This window comes from Hetaerina americana, unplaced genomic scaffold (assembly GCF_022747635.1).
Source record: "Hetaerina americana unplaced genomic scaffold, ioHetAmer1.1.p SCAF_9, whole genome shotgun sequence".
NCBI classification, from domain to species: domain Eukaryota; kingdom Metazoa; phylum Arthropoda; class Insecta; order Odonata; family Calopterygidae; genus Hetaerina; species Hetaerina americana.
This window is the reverse complement of record NW_027287538.1, coordinates 18,508,782-18,531,782: the sequence shown is the minus strand read 5'-3', so window position 1 is coordinate 18,531,782 and position 23,001 is coordinate 18,508,782. Positions and strand designations below refer to the sequence as shown.

General features: G+C 41.8%; 1 protein-coding gene across 2 annotated transcripts in view; it reads right to left on the bottom strand.

The window, feature by feature from the left end:
• LOC139698710 (insulin-like growth factor-binding protein complex acid labile subunit) overlaps positions 1-23,001 on the bottom strand; it is a 1,245,847-nt gene that overhangs the window by 266,028 nt on the left and 956,818 nt on the right. The window contains exon 1 of one of the 2 annotated variants that reach the window (XM_071597591.1): positions 7,069-8,184. The exons of the other annotated variant lie outside the window; for it this stretch is intronic. The gene's annotated coding sequence lies outside the window, so the exon portion shown is untranslated. Of the gene's footprint in view, positions 1-7,068; positions 8,185-23,001 lie in introns of those variants that run through there. 2 annotated transcript variants of the gene reach the window in all.

Here is a 23,001-nt window from a genome sequence, read left to right as displayed (position 1 = left end):
CGGCGCAAAAATATTACACATAATGGTCGGTAATGACATTTGTTTAAGATAACAAAAGAGAAAATAGTCCATGAAGAAATTATTAAGAAAGAAATTTTTATTAATGAGAATCAAGTATTAGGAGTATTTTGATGGTAATGGTCCAGGATGCTCGATTTTAAACATCACACATGATGAAAATCGATCATCGCCATCAAGACACTACTTCGCATTTCAATTAAATTTACGAGTCAGCATCAAACTCAAATTATGAAAGCACAGGTGTCCATGAATCCACTAATTATTAACAATATAAAACTAAGCCAAATATCCATATAACCTCCTTTTCTTATATCGATATTTGAAAGGGCATATCACATAGTAGTCTTTATTTAAAAACATGTCCAGTTACCATTTCAATCCAGACATTAGCGTTTGGATTGTACATTAGGAAGTACCTTGCACATCCTACTTAGGATACATCATACTATACTCCAGGACTAATATTAAATATTTTGGATTGGCTCAGAAACATTCCGTGAATTAAAATATAAATACAAACTATCAATAGAGATCCCTTGGTGAATCCACCTATGGCAAATATGGGGTAACCCAAACAAGGAAGATTTAAACTCCAATCGGATGGGATTACAGATAAATTCGAAGTAATTCGACAGAAAGACAGCACTTTTTTTTCACTGTGTCCCATCTTCTCGAACATTTATTTGCAAACATTTTTGTTTAATGCCTACGATAAATATTCCCAGGTCATATACCATCCAAATTATTGGTTTAATAAAAAAAACCAACAAATGAGATATTAAGAGACTTAAATTCACAAAAACATTTTGAGAACCTAGAAATTAATCGATCAATGACGACAACAAGTAAAAATAAAAAAAATGTAATTCAATGATCAAATTAACTTGGCATTGTAAATGCAAACCGCTCCCGTGATAATCACTCCTGTACTGAACTCAAAATTGAATTTTCACTATGGGAAATTAGCTTTTTTTTTAGATTATCACTCTTTAATTTTCCTTCCTAAATTTTTGATACCAGCACCACGGTCGCTGGAATTCGGTGCCCCCCCCTAATGTCACAGTCGTGAGGATGCTGTGAAAATTTGCTATGGTGCTTGGAATTAGAAGAATAACGACTTACGGGCACGAAAATCGTAACGCAAAGTTCCAAGATCCGTGAATAATAGTTAATATAGAACACTAAATGTCCACTCTCCGGCACCAGAATCGTGGAGGTATTGAAGGAGGAAAAAAAGGTCACGAACTAGTATTCAACTTGAACCAAAGCTCAAACAACAGCTAGGATTTTCAGACACCGATTCAGCACTCGAAAAGCTTAATTAGGCCGGTGGACCACGAGAGGCGGAATGTTGAAACCGACGGATTTCACAACTCATTCATTCCCACGAATATCCACTAATGGAAGAGAATATCCAAATAGCGACTAACGAGTGCAGAACTTAAAATTTCCACAGACAAACACGCGCCATCTCCTTATTTTCCGACCACTTCCTCTTTCCCGCTTTAATGTCACCTATCTGTCGCGCTCCTCTCATTCGCCACCTCTCGTCATTTGGACGTTGATTATCCCCTACTTTAAGGGTGGATTTTAAGTGCGCGCGAGTTAATACCATTCCAAATAACGTTCAAGGCCGAGAGTGGTCCATGGGCGAAGCGCCGACCTGAACCGCGCGACAGACCAAGACACTTCCTCGGCGGCAAAGAGGCGCGGGGGGGGGAGGACCCGGTAATCGGCGAGAGGAAAGAGAGATGGCAGCACGGTCAGATAAAACGGCGACACACCTTAAGAGCGGGCTGCTATTACCAATGAATCGTGCTGCGATTACCGATGGATCAACTACCGTGCTTTTAAAGATGACGTGAATGACTACAATATGACACGATAACTTTCGAAAGGGTCTTTATTTTCCAATTAAAATCGAAATAACCTTATTATTTCGTATAGCTTTTTTATACAGCTTTTATATCCTTTTCATTATCATTTGCAAAAAAAATGACAATGAAAAGGATATAAAAGCTGTATAAAAAAGCCGTACGAAATAATAAGGTTATTAGCCGCCAAGAGACTACGCAGAAGAACACAAAATGTCTTCATAGCCCCAAAGACTGGTAAGACGAATGGGACGCCTCCACAAAGAGGTAGTCACATAGGACGGCATTAACCTTATGGGATTACAATTATGATACTAACAGTCCCGTCGAGCTGGTATTACTTTAACATTGAATCTAAAACAATGTAGTTAAAAAAAACCCTCGCAAAATGTATCGCGTTAGAATATTTAGCATGACGAGCGGTATCTAAATTTTTATGCATAGATAAGATATACATTCCGATTTCCTCTGTCGAGTGGAATTAAACAATACGCTGGGTGTAAATGTTAATCGCTTATCAATTTATATTAATTAAAATATCGGTAGCACACAAATTCATTGATAGATAATTTTACGCCAAGTTTTCCAAAGAAGTTGATGAAATGCGCAAATATTTAGCCCGACTGCTTCGACTTCAGGCGGAAAGTTAATTGACTGCGACGTCAGCATGTTACTTTAGGAACGAACCATCTCAATTTGCGACCGGGAATGCGATTTGGGAATGGAATTTATTTGGTGAAAGGCGATTGGGGGGAAGGGGGGGGGTTGAGAGGGTCGGCGGTGTGGGCTTGGAAGAGCATGAAAATCGACAAGAACACCGCAACATTCGGCTGCGAGGTTTTGGCAACTGCAGGTGTCGGAACGGAGGAGAGGGAGCGAGAGACTGCCAGGCGGCTTGTTGTATTTTTAGGGTATTCACCCTCGCCCTCTTCTCCGCCAAATCTCTCCACTAACCCCCTCGCCCCCTGTCCCAAGGTCACAATGTCCACTGTTTGTCCCCCTTCCTTCCCGATGCGTCCTCACGTGACGTGGAGGGAGTCGTGAATGCAAACGGGGAAAAAAAGGGTTTCACCCATTATTAGCACTCGACGCAATGTTTCAATGCCTTAAAACTATCCAGGGTGAGAACTCAATGAACGAGCTTACTCGAATTTCACTTTAAAAAGAGTGTCTGTTGGCTGTAATTCCTTTATCGCGTTCCCCTTGTAATCTTCCCCTAGGTGTGTGTAAGCTTGGTTTAATAAAGGTGAACATGTTGAAAGAGAAGATCTCGCTGCTAACCCAATTTCATTGCAACTTGTCTTAACACCCATCGTGATTTCATACAATCCCGTTGAAGCATTCGGATGGATTAAAATAAAGCAAAAACCTATAATGCTCATTCACGCCCAATTATACAGAACATACCTTCATGTGGATGGGCTAATTTTTAAGTTTCAAGTACATAAGTTCTAATTATTCAAATTATTCTCCATCGACTCAAATCGTTTACGATTTGACGCATACGCAAGAGGGAGGCTAACAGGAAGGAGAACAATCGAACCGGACAGAGCTCCTCCTCCTACGTGTTTAGTTACATTTCTCCTCGATTCGTCGTCGTGACTTGGAATCCAAACATTTTTCCTAATCTAGGCAAACATTAGATTGCGCCCTACGGCCACTGAAATATAAAAAATTACGCCTATATTCCCGGGAAAACTCATAACTCCGAACATAAGTTCATACTCCCATGAAGATAAATACATCACACAAAAATGTGTCTGCTTTAACAGTCCGATTAGTGCGAGTCTTCAAAAAAAATATTTATTTAAACGGATTCTAAAGGAACCAGGTTTATGGTGGGGTGGGGTAAATCACAAAATGGGGAGAAAATGCGGAAAACGCGAGCAACGGCCGTAATAAATGGAATTTCCGTCAAAGAAAATTGGTGAAATGGCTCATCATAACACGAGCGTCATGGGAGGACGTCGGGAACGAAATTTCAAGAAACGGCATCTCATTTTCCACCCAAAGCATGCATGATGCGTCTGCACTCGGGGCTGTAAATGAGATATAACAGCATGCTGCAGCAGTTTGCCTTCATTCTGCAGCCTCCACCGTGGAATGCAATAACATGACGGCATTAAGAGACAGCCCCCCGTGTGTACGTACGTATGCATTCGGATAATCCTGTTTGAATTGCGCAGCGTTGCGATACACAACATTCAAATTGGCCCGGGGCGAGGAACCCCGTCACGGCTGGCCCATTTACCACAGAGTGGCCGGATGGCGGCGTCCATTCCTTAAGAAAGCGTCGTCGGTGAGATGGAATTCCCGCCCCCCTTCCCGTGCCTCGCTGCACGCCACCAAAATTTTCCTTACGTAGACCGTCCGGAGATACACATCGGACAATCAGGGCAAAATGTCATATCGTGCACACAAACTTTTAACGTCTCTAAAAAGATAAAACGCCTGCTCATGATAAAACGTGCAGTCGTCGTTATGACAAAGAGGACGACACCATCAACCACAAAGTTCACATTACAAAAAAAAATAACGGCTCATATTTTTATATTAAAGATTGATATACCCTCCAACAAAATATACACTAAAATAAACTTTCATATTTTTTTTACGAGCGAATGCTAATTTACTCAACAAGCGCTGCTTGTGGAAACTGATAAAACCAACGCCAACAAATATCTGAGGCAAAATAAATATGCAAACGACGCGCCGAAACGTTTGCGTTTCCAAGCTGAAGAAAATGCTCTTAAATGGAACGTTAAAGCGACACTGTCATAGTCGACGCCATAAAATGAAATCATCGGGAACCTTTATAACGAAGATAATTAAACGTTAAGTCATCAAAGGAGGAGCGACACGCCACCGGTCGACGAGCCATCGTGTGGAATTATTTGGCAGAATAACTCATCCTCGAAGAGTTCCCCACCACTAGAGGATATTTATGAGGGGATTGCAAACTTTAGTTTGTGTGCGACGAAAACAATGTGAGACGAAGTCTCGGATTCGGGAATTCTGATTCAAAATAATTCAGATTTCCTGAAAATGTTTGAACATATCCTTTATACAACATATTCGGAAAACATAACAGAAAAATAGAAACAACAAGAAGAGTAACGTTCCGCGGACAAATGACTCAACTGCTCACCTCGAAACCGATTACACATGCCCCTTTCGAGTGATTACCCGATGATTCACATACTACAGAACTACGATAATACCACTCTTTTTCAACCATCCCCAATTCTCGATTAAGCATAAAAAATGCAGTAAATAGGGAATCGGAAGACGGCGGCGCGCCCTTCCGGCAATCGGAGCCGCCCGATCCACATCCCCCACTATCTGACCCCTCGACCACCCGGGGAGTTCCGTAGCTAACGCCCTTCCCAACACTTGGCGAGGCTGAAGTGAGGCTTTCGTACCCCTTGCTCCGGGAACGTTTGAAATCAGACCATCCTCCCACCTAGAAACTCTCGAGAGGAATCTTCGAGATTAATAAACACGTCACGCGACTCCTTTAGTCATTTTTCACGAAGCGGCTGGCTCTCAAATCCCTCCCGACATCTTCCCAAACGATCGCTGGGTCGTTGTCGGCTTTAAAAGCCCTTGCCGCCCGCCGGGCGAAACAAAGGCCCGTCGCCGAAGCGATGCAGCTGTTACGTAAACACAATAGCGAGACGTACACACAAGTTCATGTAAGCAAGAGCATCCTACGGCGAAAGTCGAACACTCGCTTCATATCTTTCCACGGGGCCAGTATTATTTATCTCTCAACACCCCGCATTCGGGAAGTAGCACCATCAAATAGTTAAGAGGTAGTCGAACCCATGAAGGGAAGGACTTAAAAAAGTAAGGTAACTTCCACGATTGGGAGCAGCGTTTTCATTTCTGGCTCAGTTCACGTCTTTACAAATGTTAAATTCTGCCGCCCGGTTTTGATTTTCCGACTTTTATTCCGAGAACAAATTAACGTTAATTTGATTCTCTTAAGCCTTCCCCGCAGGATATTTTCCTCATCGAAATGCAACGGCAAATGTTTTCCTTTCCGCTTTTCACCGAAGGAGACCGTTAATTGAACCGTGGAAAGAAGTTTCCCTCCCTACACGACAACTCTTCAGTGAGAGGTCGACGGTATCTGAGACAAATGGGTCACGATGACAACAAAACATTCCGATTCCTTTCTCATTCCGCTCCGAGTGACCGAGAGAAACATCCCGACGCAACACTTTAAAAAGGCCGCTGTCAATAGAAACTATCGCAAAGCGCTGGTAAATATGATGCATTGTCATACTAGCTATATTATCCACGGAGTCAACTCAATTGCACGCGAAGCAATGCGAGGTCGGACAGCAAGGTTTCCGGAAATATTCTAAGAATCCTTTATCGGAAGAGATTTTCTCGCAAGAGGAGAGCGTAAACTAAACATGAACGGGTCGGGCGCAGCGAGACGAAAGGTTATCGTAGCCGAGAGAGGTCCTCCCGCCCCCCTCAAATCCCGCATCTAAATCGGGGATTCCTAGGACCACCGCCGGGAAAAAACTGCCGCGATTAAGGCGGAAGAGACCGTCAACAAATTCGAGTGGCCGGGAATCAAATTCAGGTCGGAGGATTGCGCAACGTTTGTTATTCCTACGATCTCCACTCCGATATTCCCGACTATTGAAACGCTTACCAATGATATTGTGATACCCACAGACGAAACTTAAACAATACAATACCAAATTAGTCCCCGATCTTATCCCACCGAGTAAGACGTGAATCCCGGAAGAGAGGTAAAAGGCATCTCGGGCGGTGATAATAACATCCTTGACCAATATGACTCGTGTCACCAAAATCAACACAAACTTTGCAGCAAGATTCGTTCTCGCCCACAGCGAGACACGGCCAGAGACAATTAGCACATTCACGAACAAGATACACCTTCGGGAATCGGAAGTGGCCTCGTTTTTCGGTTCGATGGGCAGCTTTAAGTACACATGAAAATTCATAACTTCCGAAGATATCAGCAGGGTTACCGACCCATCTTTCGCCGCAAAAACGATGTGTCGATTGCAGAGGGCAATAATGAGCACAGCGACGCACCATCATCCATCACCACGAGCCACACCAGAGGCAAGAGAGCGCGACGCGGAGCTGTGCGGCGATTTAGGGCCAGATTCATTCATTCACTTACCGCAGAGGCGGGAGGGAGAGACGTCCTGTCCCCCGACGCCGGGCGTCGCGCAGACCGAGACGCGGTCACGCAGGGCGACGCCTCCCGACACCCAAGATCGACGACTCTCCGACGGCGAAAAATCCTGAGGAGTCGCCGTGGGGCGTTGTTGGGTATTCGATGTCCGTCTCAAGGAGATAAGGGGAGACGACGCGGACGAAAGGTGGTGGACTGGGTGCCTTTCGTCGAAGTGCATGTAGTGACGGGGGGAACGTGTATGAATGTATTCCCTGGAAGCGTAGAAAGCGACACCCTCTCACTCGACCCTTCCGACTCAAACAAAAACGAGAAGGGGTGAGAAGGTTGGTGCACAGAGAAAAAAGCACGTTTCCTAAGGTACCTGGGTGAGTGGGAGGGGAGTATATCCTCCCGCGAAGCACTTGGGCGCACAAATTCACACACAAAACTCACTCACAACACACACAAGCCGCTATGTATCCCTTATAAAACCAGTGTAAAGCCGAATAAACATCACTGTGCCGTGGTATGCGATGACGATGATAAATCATCCTCACTGCAGCGCAACCTTGAAAGACAGGGGGAAACCAAGCGTTGCCTTCCTGCTCTCGAAAACAAGAGCGAAGGGGAGGCGAAGAGAGGATGATCAAGGTGTTGTAAGTAAGAGGAGAGGGAGAAGAACACTTCGGGTATATTTCCCCAGGGAAGGTAAAAGGGCGAGAGAGAGAGGAAATTCCGAGTACTAAAAAAGAGGCGAAGCGAGTTCCACACTTCACCAAGGGTTACGGAGAGCGAGAGGCGGGGGTCGTGTCACGTGGTCCCAAAAGGCACGGCAGCTTTCTTGCAGAGAGCATTGGGGGGGGGGGAGCTTTTAGGGAGAAAGAGGTTCTTCAGATGAACGAAAGTCGTCCGATTTCTTAATTCTTCAACGGGGGGGTATGGTTCACACACTCCCAAGTCCAAAACGCCAAGTAGACAACGAAGAGGGGGGATTGACTGGTGGCGCGGAGATAGAGGAGGACACTCGCGACCTCACCCTCCGGTGGGGGGGTCCGCTGTCCTGTCACTACTGCACCCGTGCAGGGTAACCCTTATTTGCCGCTCTTCCTCCACACCCGACCGCTGTCTCTCGCCGACTGACGGAGCTCCTTCGCTTGTTGCCGACTCGCGCGCAACCCCCTCCCCTCCGTCGGCTTCCCCTCAACCCTCCCCTCCCTGAGGGCAACAGGGCTTCGGGAGGGGGTTTGCTTCCCGAGGCCTCTCGCCTTCCCCTCCAACCTCCAGAGTCACACGCATGCGCAGCACAGAAACCCAGAGCGGAAAACGAAAATAGACCCAGGGAGGAAGATGACTTCGACTTTGGGTGCGTTCATCTCAAGAAGTTCCTCCCCATACTCTCTCTCTCCTAAAAAATAATAATCCCATGCCGCGGATGGAGGGACTGCAGTTCGCGCGCGTGCCCGACCTAGTCCGAAATAGTGGCTCAAGACTGACGGTAAGTCACCGTCACTATCATGCAAGCCGCAGGATGAATTCGTTAGGGGAACATGGAACATAGAACCGATAGGACGAAAAGGATTCCACGAAAGAATAAAGAAACGTAAAAGCTTGAACGATGATTCGATTGGTTTTATTCGTGATGGCTAGTTGAATCGGCTCGTAACAAATACTTCAAATTGCCAACGTACGTGTTAAGACGTAAATGTAACTAATGGCAAGCTCGTTTAATTACAATTACAATCGGGTTAGAGAGCGAACGAGTCCCTTTTTAAATCATCCTGGTTGTATCCTCTACGGCAGATTTAAATTTTCGTCTGAAAAATTCACTGATCATAATTTTGCGACTGATGCTGAAAATGTTTCTTCCTGGCAATGGGAAAACTCCGTAATATTCTCCCTTCCGCAATAGCGTTAGGAGACGGCGTACAGCTTTAAAAAACTATTTCAAAAATTGATGGTTACGTGAAAACCTTTATATTTTTTTCGGTATGAAGCGGTTGGGGGGAAATTACACCCCGTCAAACACTCTAATCTGGTTCGCAAATGCGCCGGCGAATGATCCCCGGCTAAAAAGCGCGAACGGGTCCCTCTAGGTATATAGTATATGTACTTTCCTCATTTCCCACCTTCAACCGATGAGATGCATACATTCGCAAGGCTTTTGGGCCAACCGAAAACGCAGTTCCTGCACCGCGTGGTAAACATATAGAGGGGGAATACATAGTAGGATAATATCACGGAGTTATTCGGCTGGCAGCTTATACATCATTAACAACGGATAACAATTTTACGACACCGTATTCCTCCACGCTTCTCCAAGTAATAGCACCATGATTAGTTGAACGCTGCCACACCGTGGAAGGAAATGAGAAATGCGAGAAATTACCCTCATCTCATTTTCCCTGGGAAAATTCGGAGCCCCACGTAGAATGAGATATAAACACATTAAAAATGATTCGATTCTCATAGTCTTTTCTCCTGGAAACAAAATCGCTGCCAATTTTTCACGCTTGTTCGGGTAAAACGCTTTCATCCGGCAATGAGCGTTAAGTCAGCAGAAAGTGACGAAGTGAACAGAGAGAAACATAAATGATCATGAGCCGAAGGGAGCATTTCAATGGCGATCATTTTTGAATGCGTGGGAGTGTAATCATACTTAGTGAATTAAAACGACTTGCTGCAAAAAAAAATCACATAACATCCACCCCTTTAATAGTCACACCCTAGTCGGCTTGTACATACATTAAACTATTAAGCAATTCGTAGCTGGAAGTAAGCACACTAAAAATGTATCAAAAGGAGATTTTTACAAGAGCACTCAACAACAAAGAGCTTACGATTAATGGATATACTATGATAGATGCATCCACGTTATTGCCATGAGAAGCGTCTACCGTTTCGGCAAAATTTCCCTCCTATTGAAAATGATTTCAATCGATCAATACGAGTTTAGCTCACTCGTACGAATTTATTTTCGAAAGAAAACCAAATTCTCAGGTTTTCAACATTAGTAATTATTTCATGACTCACACAGTCTTATGAAAGTGTGGATTTTTGAAATGCGGACCGTGAGCGTGCCTTTGAATACATTGTGCATTGTTTTTTTATACTAGTCGCATATTTTTTTTCAACTATCTTGCTCCACTGAAGATCGTTTTAAACACCACTCATGCGCACGCCAAAATCAGTGCTAAAGTAAACCCCGGAAACATTATTGGAAGAATGCATTGATTATAGTTTTTCTTTAACTGCATTTATACGACAATAACATGGCACCAAAGCTTTGTCGTGCAGTCGCGGACTTACGCTAGTGTCCGCCATGCTGGGTATAGTATTTAACAATTAAAAGCACGTAAAAATGAATTCTTTACATTGGATGCTTTGCAGATCTCTTTCAATCACCTACATTAACCACATTACTAACGACTGCATTAAAACCTCTATCCCACGATGTTGAAAAACACGCAGTACGATTAACGGCTGCTTTAAAATAGATAGTCATTAAGGAAGAAAGGAAAAAAAGAAATATATTTCCCAGGAAATGGATCGTACATAAAATACCTTAAAATTTTTTACTTCTTTATTATCACATTGCTTCCCGCAAAAAGGGATCTCGAAATCTGTTTGATTTTCCAGTTCTTTGATGTAGATGAATTCAAGAATTGGCAATAAAACCAGTGATTTCCATTGGGCACTATAAAAACGTAAAAAATTCCATAAATGATTTCACTTCCTTTGAATAAAGCTCTTTTTAGCTTAATTACTTCGCCAATAACAAAAACATTTGCGAAGAGAGGACTTAATTATCCCAAAATTGTCATGATTTTTCAACTGAAACAAATACCATTTGTAGAGATTCCCAACCCGCCAGACAAAATTTTATCCTCACTATCCGTCTACTATTTTAAGATTTAACGCACGCGGACGGAAAGACGGACAGACGGTCCGGCCTGCCTCGGCGATAATAAAAAAGAGACCCGCAGACATTTTCTATTGGACGCCGTACTAAAAAGACCTAAAAATTCGAAACCTGAGAGAAAGCTGAAAGAAAGAGTTGGTAAGAGGTCTATGTATACGGAGGGTGAAAGGTTGTGGGGGGGGGGGGGGTGGGGGGAGGGAGGTGAGTGGGGACTGAATGTGGGCATTATTTCGAACAATATATCGCTAAAGGGAATGTTTCCGAATACTCGGACTCGGTGAATGATTTTTTTCGTCCTGGGACACAAAGCACTGGAGCGGAGCACGTGGAAGAGTGTGGGGGAGGGGGTAGAGAGGGAGAGAGAGGAGATAAAACCTCGTAGGTACTTCCGTCCTGGGCGATGGTTGAATGTAATTATGATAATTTTCGGTGGCGGCGGCACGGGGCGTCCGTCTGGCCTTCCCTCGGGGTACCCACCTTCCCCCCCCCTTCCCCCTCATCTCCCACCAACTCTACATCTAAACGCCGCAAAAACGCCGCGAATGAGGCAGGGATTTGAAAAGTGTTTCCACTGACACCCCGTCCATCAAAAAATTTCCCCAAATTCCCTCAGGGTCTCTCGACCCCTCCCACCCCCCTTCCCCTTTTCCCCTTTCCCTCCCCTCCCCCGCGGGAGTTGAAGAGCGAGAGAGATAATCGTGTTAAAAAAAAGGATAACTAAGTTTTCGGGGGTGGGGGGTGGAATGGGGTGGGAGTGGAAATGAGGGAGTGGAGGTTAAGTTATGCGTGCCTCCCTCCACCACGCTGCAATAATTTCCAGGTGTGGGGCGAAGCAATTCGTGGAACCGTGGAACTGTTAAGGACGTAGGCACGTACCACCTGGCGGGTGGGAGGGGAGGTGCTTGGGGTTGGGAGGCGTAAAACAGACTAGGAGGGAGATGAGGGAGAGAGGAGGGGGGGCTATAAAAATGTTTCCAATCCAGTCGTTATGAAGATTAGACGCTTCCGACATTTTTGCCAAGCACTTTTGTATCGAACAGCTATGTGTTTACATGTTTCGTACAGTTTTTGCTTTCATACCCTCCCTTTTTTTGAGTCATGTCGAAAAATCTTGCAGCGTACGATTTTCCTCACCTTTTTATTTTTAAATGGTACCACCTCCTTCATTCGTGGGAAATTTTGAAATAAAACTTCGCATGCCGTCGTATCATGAGATCACTTATGCGTACATTTAGGAATATTCTCAGATCGAATTATATGATACTGAATCTCTAATAAATTAAAGTTTTCCTTTTTGGTATGTCCTCGTATTTATCATGACGTTTATAAGGCACCCTATTGCATTTACCACTACGTGAGTTTCGCTGTTTTAGCATAATCACTAGGCCAACCAATCATTGTGTAAACCGCTGAAACGAAAGTGGTGCTAAATATTACAGTGGGGTATTTCACAGTTCATAAGAGATAAAATTCTCGCACCGCGAAGAGGCATAACATTTGAACATCCATCTTCCCCCTCTTTTTTCATTGTTTGTGGAATTTATCCGCTTCATCGTGAAGACCAAGGTACGTACTCACAGAATAAATCCAAATTTGCGTAAACGGTCACGGCATGGAAATCATGCACGTCATTTGATTGAAGATGTGGCAGTCCGACAGTCAGTTCAATAGTTCCCAGATCGAAAGGAAATCTTGAAAAAATATGTCCATTTCCATTTCTCTTTCTAAAAAAAACTGCGAAGGAAAAAAAACGACAAAAAAATAAAACCGTGGTTTTCAAGTTTTCACTCGAGTATCTTACTTGTAAATACCCCGGCAACGATTTGAAATAAAAACACAGCCATGTACGTGATCATCATATCATAAACGACCGAAAGAATAGAACTTCACGTTACAAACAACATTTTTTTAGTCACGGGAAAATCAGTTCATGTCTTAGAAACACGAAACTTATTCCGTCCAGAGTTCTACACCATCATGAGAAAATGAGAAAAAAAATAAGGATTTTCTCGCGTGATTATTAAAGAAACCCGACATTTATCCTCCAATTCCGGTGGTTTCCTCTGTGAGTGGCGTTCCCTGATAACTCCTGCTGTTGTCAATCGATACATATCAAACAAACCGAGCCAACAGCCAACCACAACATGCTGGAAAAGCTCACAATGGCTCCTATCCTTTAATGGCACTTGTAACGTGTTCTGACGATCCCAAAAAGTCGGAATAAATCGCCAAAAATGTTGATGGAATAAAATCCATCACGAAATTCGCTGTGGAGGTAAAACAGTAGGGCAGACCTCTTTATTTTGGTATCTAATTAATCAGAAGAAATTATGATTCTTTCGGCATATCTTGTACACCTTAAATCTCATTCGACCCCGAGAAAATTGGATCAATCATTATTGGAGACAGACAGTGAACAACGAAATAAGGGGTATTTACAAATTACGAGTCATCTTTCAGAACAACGGATAAAGGGAAGAAGATATAGACAGACTCATAGCCAAGCAACAGAAGGGACAGAATTGGGCTCTGGGAGGAACGGAAAACTCAGCCACGGAGGTGAAAAAATGATTATAATTATCTTTTACTAACAGGAATAACGGCCAATGTCAACCAAATGCTACTTCCCTTGTATTCTGGACGTCAGATAAGGGACGAATTGACAATTATCAAAACGAATGACGCCCTGGATAAGGAGGGATAGTTCCGTGCCCAAGAAGTTATGCTAATTACTAGCCCACTGATAGTGCTAATGCCTAATGATATACTGGAGGACGACGCACATTTACAAGTGTACATAATCGGTGATTACGGGCGTGACTTCATGGAATCCATTGCTCAATCGATTCTTATTAGAATGAAAATCTATGACCTTGTTTTTCTACACACAATATTGTTATAAGATACGAATCGGACTTCGATGAGGTACCTGAAGATGGCATTGAATGTCAAAACCTGGGTCGCATTTAAATAAGATACTCTGTACAAAAAGAGATGGTAGTATATTCTAAGAAGAACATTAAAATATGATTACATGGGAGTCATTAAAGGTTTGGGTACTGAAAATGTCCAGACATATGCGAGGACTCGGTAACAGGAGGGCAACGAAGTGGATATGGAGAACGTGAAAGAAATTAGCAGAAGAGAGAATCATCAAATGATATGGCTCAGCGAGAAGGCTACCGGCGGTATCAAGGGTACTGGATCAGTGAAGCATGAGACCAGTCCTTTCACGAAATTTCCAAACCTCTTCCTTCACACCTCATCACAGGTAACCTCCATGTATGGTATAAATCAACGTCCTCCACTCAAACATTCTTACCCCAAAGAGAGCGCCCGAAATTGGAGATAAAATGTTATTTTCTAAACAAGGACGCGAGAAAATTTCAAAAGGTTGCTCGCTTACTGAATGAACCATGGAAGTTTTAACAATTTCCGTTAAGGAAATTTGACTTGATGCACAACAGATACCCTCGACTTAGGTGGGCCGCATTGGGTACTGCCCACCATTCAAAGTAAATAACGGTCGAATGGTGGGGTAAATGGCTAGCAGGAAGAAATAATGAGAAAATTGGCTACTTTTCACACGTTTTTTGTCCAAAGGGCCCGAAATATGAAAATACCATAATTTTGAGATTGCCGAGTCATCATCCACCAAACGCCGAAGGACTTCTTCTTTTTACTGAAGGGAGTGAGTCGATCTTATTGCTTCACCGCCACGGCCCTAGGTCGACTTGTCGTGACTTACCCATGCGATTTTCGCTCTCACCTTTGTCGAAAACACCCCTCTCCGGAAAATCTCTACAGGGTAGGACTGTCAAGCGCATGTTGAAGGATACATGTACTTTTCAGTATTTCCGCAATACTTTCGTGAATAAAAATTAATTTTTAATTAATATTATTTTTCATAAATCCTTTTTTGTGTGTCCATACACCGAACCATGAACCAAATTATGATTTCCTGTCAGAATATAAAATTTATTTTTGTTCAAATCCGCTGTTTGCTTGAGTCTCGTGTGTTTTGTTGGCAAATCCCTTCCCGATTGACCCCATGGGACTGTTATTTAATAAACTCAGTGCTCGGTACAATATTGCCTACCCTTCTTTGTTGTTTTTAAGCTTCCCCTTCCATCGCTCGTCTCTCACTCTATGTGTTAGGGATGCCTCACGCCGTCCGCGGCCAACAGCGGTGTGTCAAATGTTTTGCCTGTGACTTTAAGGGCGGAGACCATGAGTTGCATGTCCATAAAATGGTAGAATTTCCCCTTCTTACTTTCCACTTCTAAGTGATCTGTCTTGTTATGGTGGGGGTCTGTCGTATAAGTGGTTGTGGTTCATTTTTATTCCCATTTTTCGAAATACCAAGAGCTAATTTATTGGTCGAAATCAACACTTGTTTCGAATTGAGTCATACTCCAGCATGAATAAAAAATTTGCGCGTCATTTGAGGATTCTTACTGAATATTTTCCCTTTCCCTTCCCTCTCCCATTTCCTCCCTTATCACTTACCCTTCCCACCTGGTGCTTGCACTCCCTGCCACAACCTTTTTTGGTGAATCGCGGGGTGTTTGTAGATGCTCAAGCAACATTTTTCCAATCGACATTTGACGAAAGTAATATTAGAATTTAAATGCCTTCCTAGCAATGATCACTCTAGATTTTCCACAGAGGCGTTATACTTCAGTCCCTGTCTCACCCAACGAACAGTAACGAAGACGCATTGGTTGTTGGAGAGTATTTAGGAGGCAGGCGATAAAACAGTCACGCCAACAAGAGCAACCACAAGAGTTGACCGCACCAGCAAGCACGACCACAGCAATGCCTAAGGGGGATAGGTGGAGGGAGCCATCCCCTCCCATTCACCATCCCCCAACCAACTACAAGAGAAAAGTCCCTGATATGCAGAGCCACCTCGCGAAGAAGGAAAGAAACTATCCCCCCAACACTGCTGCTACCCTCCTAGGAATGCAGGAGACTTCAATTCCAATACCGAACCTAAATAAATTATTAACAGCAGTCTAAAGAGTAGGTTTTTGATGGTCCATGACACTACACATACTATACTAATAAGCCTTAACTATCACGATATCAAATATCCATTCATTACATCCTAACTATTATAAATACACTTTCCCTATCTCTGCATTATTTTCACCACTATTCCATTCAAGATATCTTTTCTTACCCTGCCTCTCCCTCGCTTTTCCAAAATTCTCCCATCATAATGAATAGAAATATCAAAATGACGATGGGATGATGGTGAACACAGATGAAAAATCATTATTCACAGTTAGAGATTTAAATATTTGACGAAAGAACAAATTGTATAATAAAAATGAAATGTCTACTATCGAGGTCTTCATCATTTGAAATGATACCACTCCGGACCGTGATTTTGGATAGTTTTAAGGGTCTTGTTTATTCGTCATTACGTCTTCGTGCCGTGAATACGTCGTCGATTACCCCATCAAATATTAAGGAGATGCGTTAAAGCTTACGAGGGTGTTAGGGGTCACCACATGGCCTGAATAAGTATCTCCGAGTTCCGCGGGAGAAGAAATGTAATTGCTTTCCTTTGAGAGAGAGGAGATTGCTGGGAGATGACGGGCAGAACCCTTGGATATCCTTATGGGTTGAACGTATATGATCCCGGCTTGCGTGGCTTGCTACAATTGGGACGGTGATGGAATATTAATAAATTCATTCGATTGACATGCGAGAGGTGGTTCGAAACTTGACTCGGTAACGTAAAAGAGCGGTATGGTTGAATTCGAATGTGCCTTGCCTAATGCATGACGTTTTTGTCATCTTTTTGACCCACCCGCTTCGATGAAACGGGTCGACGGAAATTTCGGAAATGGCGGAATGAAATTCGCAACTGCCCTTCTCATCTAAGTGTCGCCAGATTCATTCTGCGTGGCTCGAAGATGAGTGTTGGAGAACAGGAAAATAGTGAATGGATACAATATGCTTGGTTGTCTTGATGGTTGATGGATTTTGTTCCATCAGTATACCATTTTCGAGGCAATGTACACGCGTACGTCTGCTCTCTGACTCACAATAAATTAACCCATTAACTAGTACCAATGAGCTAAAATGGTATTACCGAATATCGTTTAGAACTTTTATCTTTAGTTCTCATTTATTTATCTTTACTTTATTGATATTTTTGTTTTTTATCAAGGTCATTAGAAAATGAGCACCTTGAGCAAAATAATCACTTGAGGAATTGAGTGCAATCGAGAATAAGCCCAAAAGAAAAGTGATTCATCGAAAAACCATATGACAGATCATGTTTTTCGCTCCTAAAAATAGAGTTTTCAGAAGATCGAGCTTTGGTTGTTTTTTCCAATACTCTTTTACAATTTTGAGATGATTGTTCAATTTAGAATCCGCATAAACATATATACCCTGCCATTTCCATAGAGCTTAAGTAACATTCTTAATTTTCCGAAAAAAAAAGTCAGACGAAACAGTGAAAAATTGAGATTCAACGTCGTAACAAATACGAATGTTTTATTTTACTTTCATCAAGAATAAGAACATGAGAAATAACGTTTTATTACATTAGATTCATGAACAAAATTATTAGAGACCAAAAGATAATAGAATATCTCGTTTTATAAAAATAAGGTTAAAACTTCTCTAAAATTTACAATGCAGTATATTAAAGATACCTTTCCTCTATTAATTCAATTAAAATAAGCAAAACGTAAAAGAAATCCCTTTTACGCACCGTAAAATAGGAATTCACCTTATTTAATTAAATTAGGGATCAAAAGGAGTGTACCACCTTTTAAACCATTATTATTGTTATTATTTATAAATTGTGCTGGTTTCTCGGCGCAGTGACATAACCATGGGGTAGTTATTTTTTCAAAAAAAAAAATTCACTTAGTTATTTTCTAATATCCTCTCTTTCATGCGTTTTCCAAATGTCAGCACTGAACTTCATCGTGTTTATGCTCCAGAAAACAAAAGTAGTAGTAGTTTTTAGGGGAAGCGACCGACAACTGAGGTAATTTACGCCACTAGGGGTGGACAGGATGAGGATGAGGGATGAAGAGAAACCCGGCGTCGGGATGAGCCTACTCTTAACGAAAGGCGCCAAGGGCCACACAGTTTAACGTCCCATCCAACGCACGTCGTACTCACGGTACACCTTTCCAATCGTTGAAATTTCTAGCCTTCGGCAAGAGATTCTGAGCGCAGTAGTGGAACAATGAATACCTTTCTTTCTTTATTTAACAAAAAAAGAACGCAATAACTCTAAGCGAATGCTAATTGAACTTTTATTGAATTTTCTGAGCGGGAGACCGAGTTTTACCACTTCCTCGCACCCGATAGCGGTAGATTCACTCAATTTTACCTAAATTCTAGGGCCGTTTGCAAAATGAAATTTCAAAGATTTGCCCGTCTTTTTGCATTGACGGATTTGCCTTTAAAAATTGCTTTTAATATTGCATCATTCAGCTCCGCAAGTTTTTTAACACACTTTTTCATGCCTGATCAAAGTTTTATCGAAACATTTAGTCAAATCAATGTCATAATAATTTTATTTTTTCTTGAAAACATTTTATAGCATTTCCTTAAGAACTGTAAGATAATTCAGGAGAAAACTATTCAGTTAACGACCGTAAAAAATAATGAAAATAATAAGAATCGAGATTCCAATTTCGATAAAAACTATTAATACGAGGGTCATCCGGAAAGTAGTACCCGTTCGTGCCGCATGAAGTGCTGACGACGCGAGTAGCCGCTGGACGAGGTCAGATAGCTTCAGTGGCTTGTCTGCCTTCTCTGAGCCAAGTTGCGTGACGCTAGCATTGCCTGTGTTGTTTCTGTGATTGTTTACAATGTCTAAAAAAATTGAGAACGCCGCCAGTTGTGAAGTGAGGGCAGTGATTAAATTCCTCAATGCAAGAAACGTTCGCCCATGTGATATTCATCGCCAATTAAAGGAGGTGTATGGAGACAATGTAATGGACGAGTCGTCTGTTCGGTGGTGGTGTCGCAACTTCAACATGGGGAGGGGGAACACACACGACGATGAGCGTTCGGAGAGACCGTCTGTCATTACAGACCAACTGGTGAGCTCAGTTGACGAATTCGTGAGGAACGATCGGCGCGTCACAATTGATGACATCTGTGAGCATTTTCCCAATGTTTCTCGAACAATTGTTCATGAAATTGTTAAACACCATCTGCATTATGCAAAAATTTGTGCAAGATGGGTCCCTCGCGTATCTCAATGAGCTGGCGGCGAAGGACTATGCAGCAGGAATACAGAAACTTGTCACACGTTATGACAAATGCCTTAATTTGCTTGGAGATTATGTTGAGAAGTAGTTTAAAGTATCCTCTTTCAAATAAAATTTTTTATGTTTGTTAATATTTACTTTTGTGTCTTTATTTCACGAACGGGTACTACTTTCCGGATGACCCTCGTATTATCTGCAATTTGCGCGTCACCTAGCCAGCAAACATACAAAATTACTTCTTTCGCACTCCTGATTACACCCCATAATAAAATCTTTGAATAAATAAAATAATTTCACGTATTAAGGTATAAAATTCCCTGACGCATTGATTAAGGTCATAAGACTCGCAGCTGTTTCCCTTTACAAAACAAATAGTGTGGCTTTCGGAAATATTTATTTTCTTCCATGACTGATATGTAGCAAGGTATCCTCAGAGTTGAAGAGAGCTTGAGAAAGCCGTACAAGTAATTTACTTTTCATTTGATACCATCTTTTTTTCCTATTCACAGAATATTAGAAAACAATTATATTAAAAAAACTTTTTTCCTGGAATTAGTCACAAGAAACAATTTTTATGAATACGTAATAAAACAATGCAAAATAAACAATTAAAAAGTGCTATAATTGCTTCTAGAGACCAATTAATTGAAATAATGAAAGAGGAAATCAAATCGGCGGTAAATTTCACTACTGATTTGTATCTTGTGTATAGATACATGCAAATTTTTATTTTTAGTTATTTATTCAGTCCGAAAACATCATCACGTCAATTACTTTGGACAGATAAAAAAGAGACTCATGATATCAACAAATAATATTCGGCAATGTCTTTTTCAGCATAACTAAACACAAAATCCAGCATCCTACTCTACATCAGGTCCCTCTTCATCTCTGATCTCTGAGTACTTCCTTCCTCATATATATATTTGTGTGTCGCCGAAGAGCGTTCCATTTCGAAGATATTTTATATATATATATATATATATATATATATATATATATATATATATATATATATATATATATATATATATATATATTGCATTAGCAGGCTGGTGTTGGCATATGAAAGATACAAACGTCGCAGGTGATGAAACATTTCCGTGGGCCCTCGCAGCCGTACGCACTTACTGGAAGGCGATCCCAATAACGTCCTCCGGTACCTACACTGCTAATGAATAAGTTCTCGCGGTCAGAGATACAGGGATACGGTTGAAAGTCGGGAGGGGGTGCGAGTGATGGCGAGGGAATGGTTCCCCCTCCGCCACCCCTCAAAAGCACAACCCCCTCTCAATGGAACTGCCCTCCAGCGTGACTCCTGGATTTGAGCTTTCACCACCGACCATGAACGCAATCCGTTTGTTCTGAAACCTCCCTAACCATCCTAGAGGCCACCGTCGGACGTTTGGAGTGAGGTGGAACTCCTGTCCCCCATCTAAATTATTTCAATCTTCATTGGTTGAAAAACACTTTTGTTCCAAATGATTTTTTTTTGTTTGTTCAAGGAATTTATTTTGCACTAAAAATATACATCAGTGATAGCTCAATTACGTTCGACCAATGAAACCTTATCAGTGCTAGTTTTAAACAAGCTGTAAATTGAATTTGCTGCCAAATGTTTACGTATACGGAACGGATTTTCCAGTTCACCTAGTTTCCAGTACACCTTCCAGAACTAAAACCCCCTTTACCGTAAATTTGTATGGCAGGGGGTGCAAGGACCAGGTGGGATGGGTAAAGGATAACGGCGAGGAAGGGAAATGGGAGAGAACATTAACTAAAAAACCTTGACAAAATGTGCCAATTAATATGCACACGCTTGCGGAAAACCTAAGTTCAAAACTAAAGCTAATTTCACCCAGTAAAATAGTGTTTGGTATACGAAAAAGGAGGAATAAAAATGAACCACATCCTTTTATACGGTAGACCTCCACCATAACAAGACAGGTCTAGGAGAACCAGAAAGTAAGAAGGGGTAAGTTCTATTAATTCATATCCATGCAACTCATGGCCACCACAACTAAAGTCATCGGTAGTAAATCGAGTAAACGTGGACCAAGATTCACCGTTGGGCCCACCAGTTATTAATTTCTCTCGCGAAGTATAGGGATGATAAAAGTAGTATATTTTTATAATGACAATATTATTATTCCAGTTTTTAACGTGTGCGCGCGTTTTTAGTTTTTGTGATCATCATTTGGCCATTTACCCGACCCTCTCTGCTTAATTGGAGTGATCAAAGGAACCGATTTCTAGGAATCCACCCTCTTTGTCCTCATAACAAAGCGGGATGCTCTCGCAGCGAAATTTTCAAGATGAAGAAAAATTGAACACGGGAGACACAGAGCTGTTGCAGTAAATTGCAATATAAAAGTGAAAAGTTCAAATTATATTAGAAAAAACCATGCGGATTCTTATTTTTGAGCGATCAGGACTCCATGATGAAGCTTTTTTTTCTTTAACTTTCCTCCTAGGGAGAGGGAATTTTGATATGATATGATTTCCAGATTTTTTCAACCGGAATGTGTTCATATTTGGAGGAGATCGCGGGACACAATCCTATTTCCCTCGTCGTGCCGTAGAAACGAAGGGGGTAAAGCACACATGCACTAAACTTTTGACAATCTCAGTGCGAAAAAAACTTGGCTCCTCGGCGACCCAAGGGTAATGTGCCCACTGTGTATAACGCCTTTGGAGAGGCAATATTTATTTTTCTATGGGGCATGCACCAATTGATTTTATCTCTCACTGACTCTATCCCACTTTGACCGCGAGGGTATCATGTAATACTGAACCCCGACACGTGGGTGTCGTGACGGCGTGCAAAGAGACAATCCACTCCGAACTTGACATTTCAGCCTTATCTCGACAGGTGGACTACGTGGCCACCAGTAATTTCTCTGAGGGAAAACGACTTCAGCTTAAAAACGAGTAAAAAGCTTCTCCCTAAAGAAATAGAAATATTTACCATAACCTTAGAACACCGATTCTATCTTTAAGAATGCGCAGCGTTGAAAACTTAATTTTTTCCCATCAAATAATTTCTACCGTCAGATGGAAAAACTGGTGCACGTGGTCATTACAGAAGTAAGATATCTGGTTAGAATTGTTAAGTTTGTGAGGCGCCTATGTATTCTCATTTTCGGTAGAAGAATATAAAAAAAACAATTTTCTTTTAGCAGTTCACTCATTTTTCTCAGATAAGCCGAAAACGAGAGAAGCCTTGGAATTCTCTTCAGTAGTCTGTAGGAATCAGCAAGCTTTCGAGAATAACTTCGTTTTTTTCAAATATATCAACATGATCACTGAAATACTTTAGAGCAATTAATACTTCTTTTCCTGGTGATGAAATGACGTTAATCAACGTAAAATACAATAAAATAATAAAAATTTTCTCCAAGGAGTTCGAAAATCGGGAAGTATTTGAACATACTTCAGTGAACTTGAATCCTACGTTCTTTTGTAAATTAAGTTATTTTACTTATTCATAATATTCAGTGGATTGCTAAAGAAACGTTTTCTTATTATTTGATGTAACAGTCAAGAGTTCATTGATAAGTCTCTTTGACTATTCGGAGGTGTTCGGAGGTTCCCAGTTGCTGTTTTCTCTACTCTTACAGTAGCATTTTTGTATAGAACATTACTTACATTAATGCAAACCGAAATAAATTATACGAGCAGGAAACAGCGTAAAATATTACCCACCTTCTTTCAAAAATCTACGGCTATGTTCATGAAACTCACAACGGCTATAAA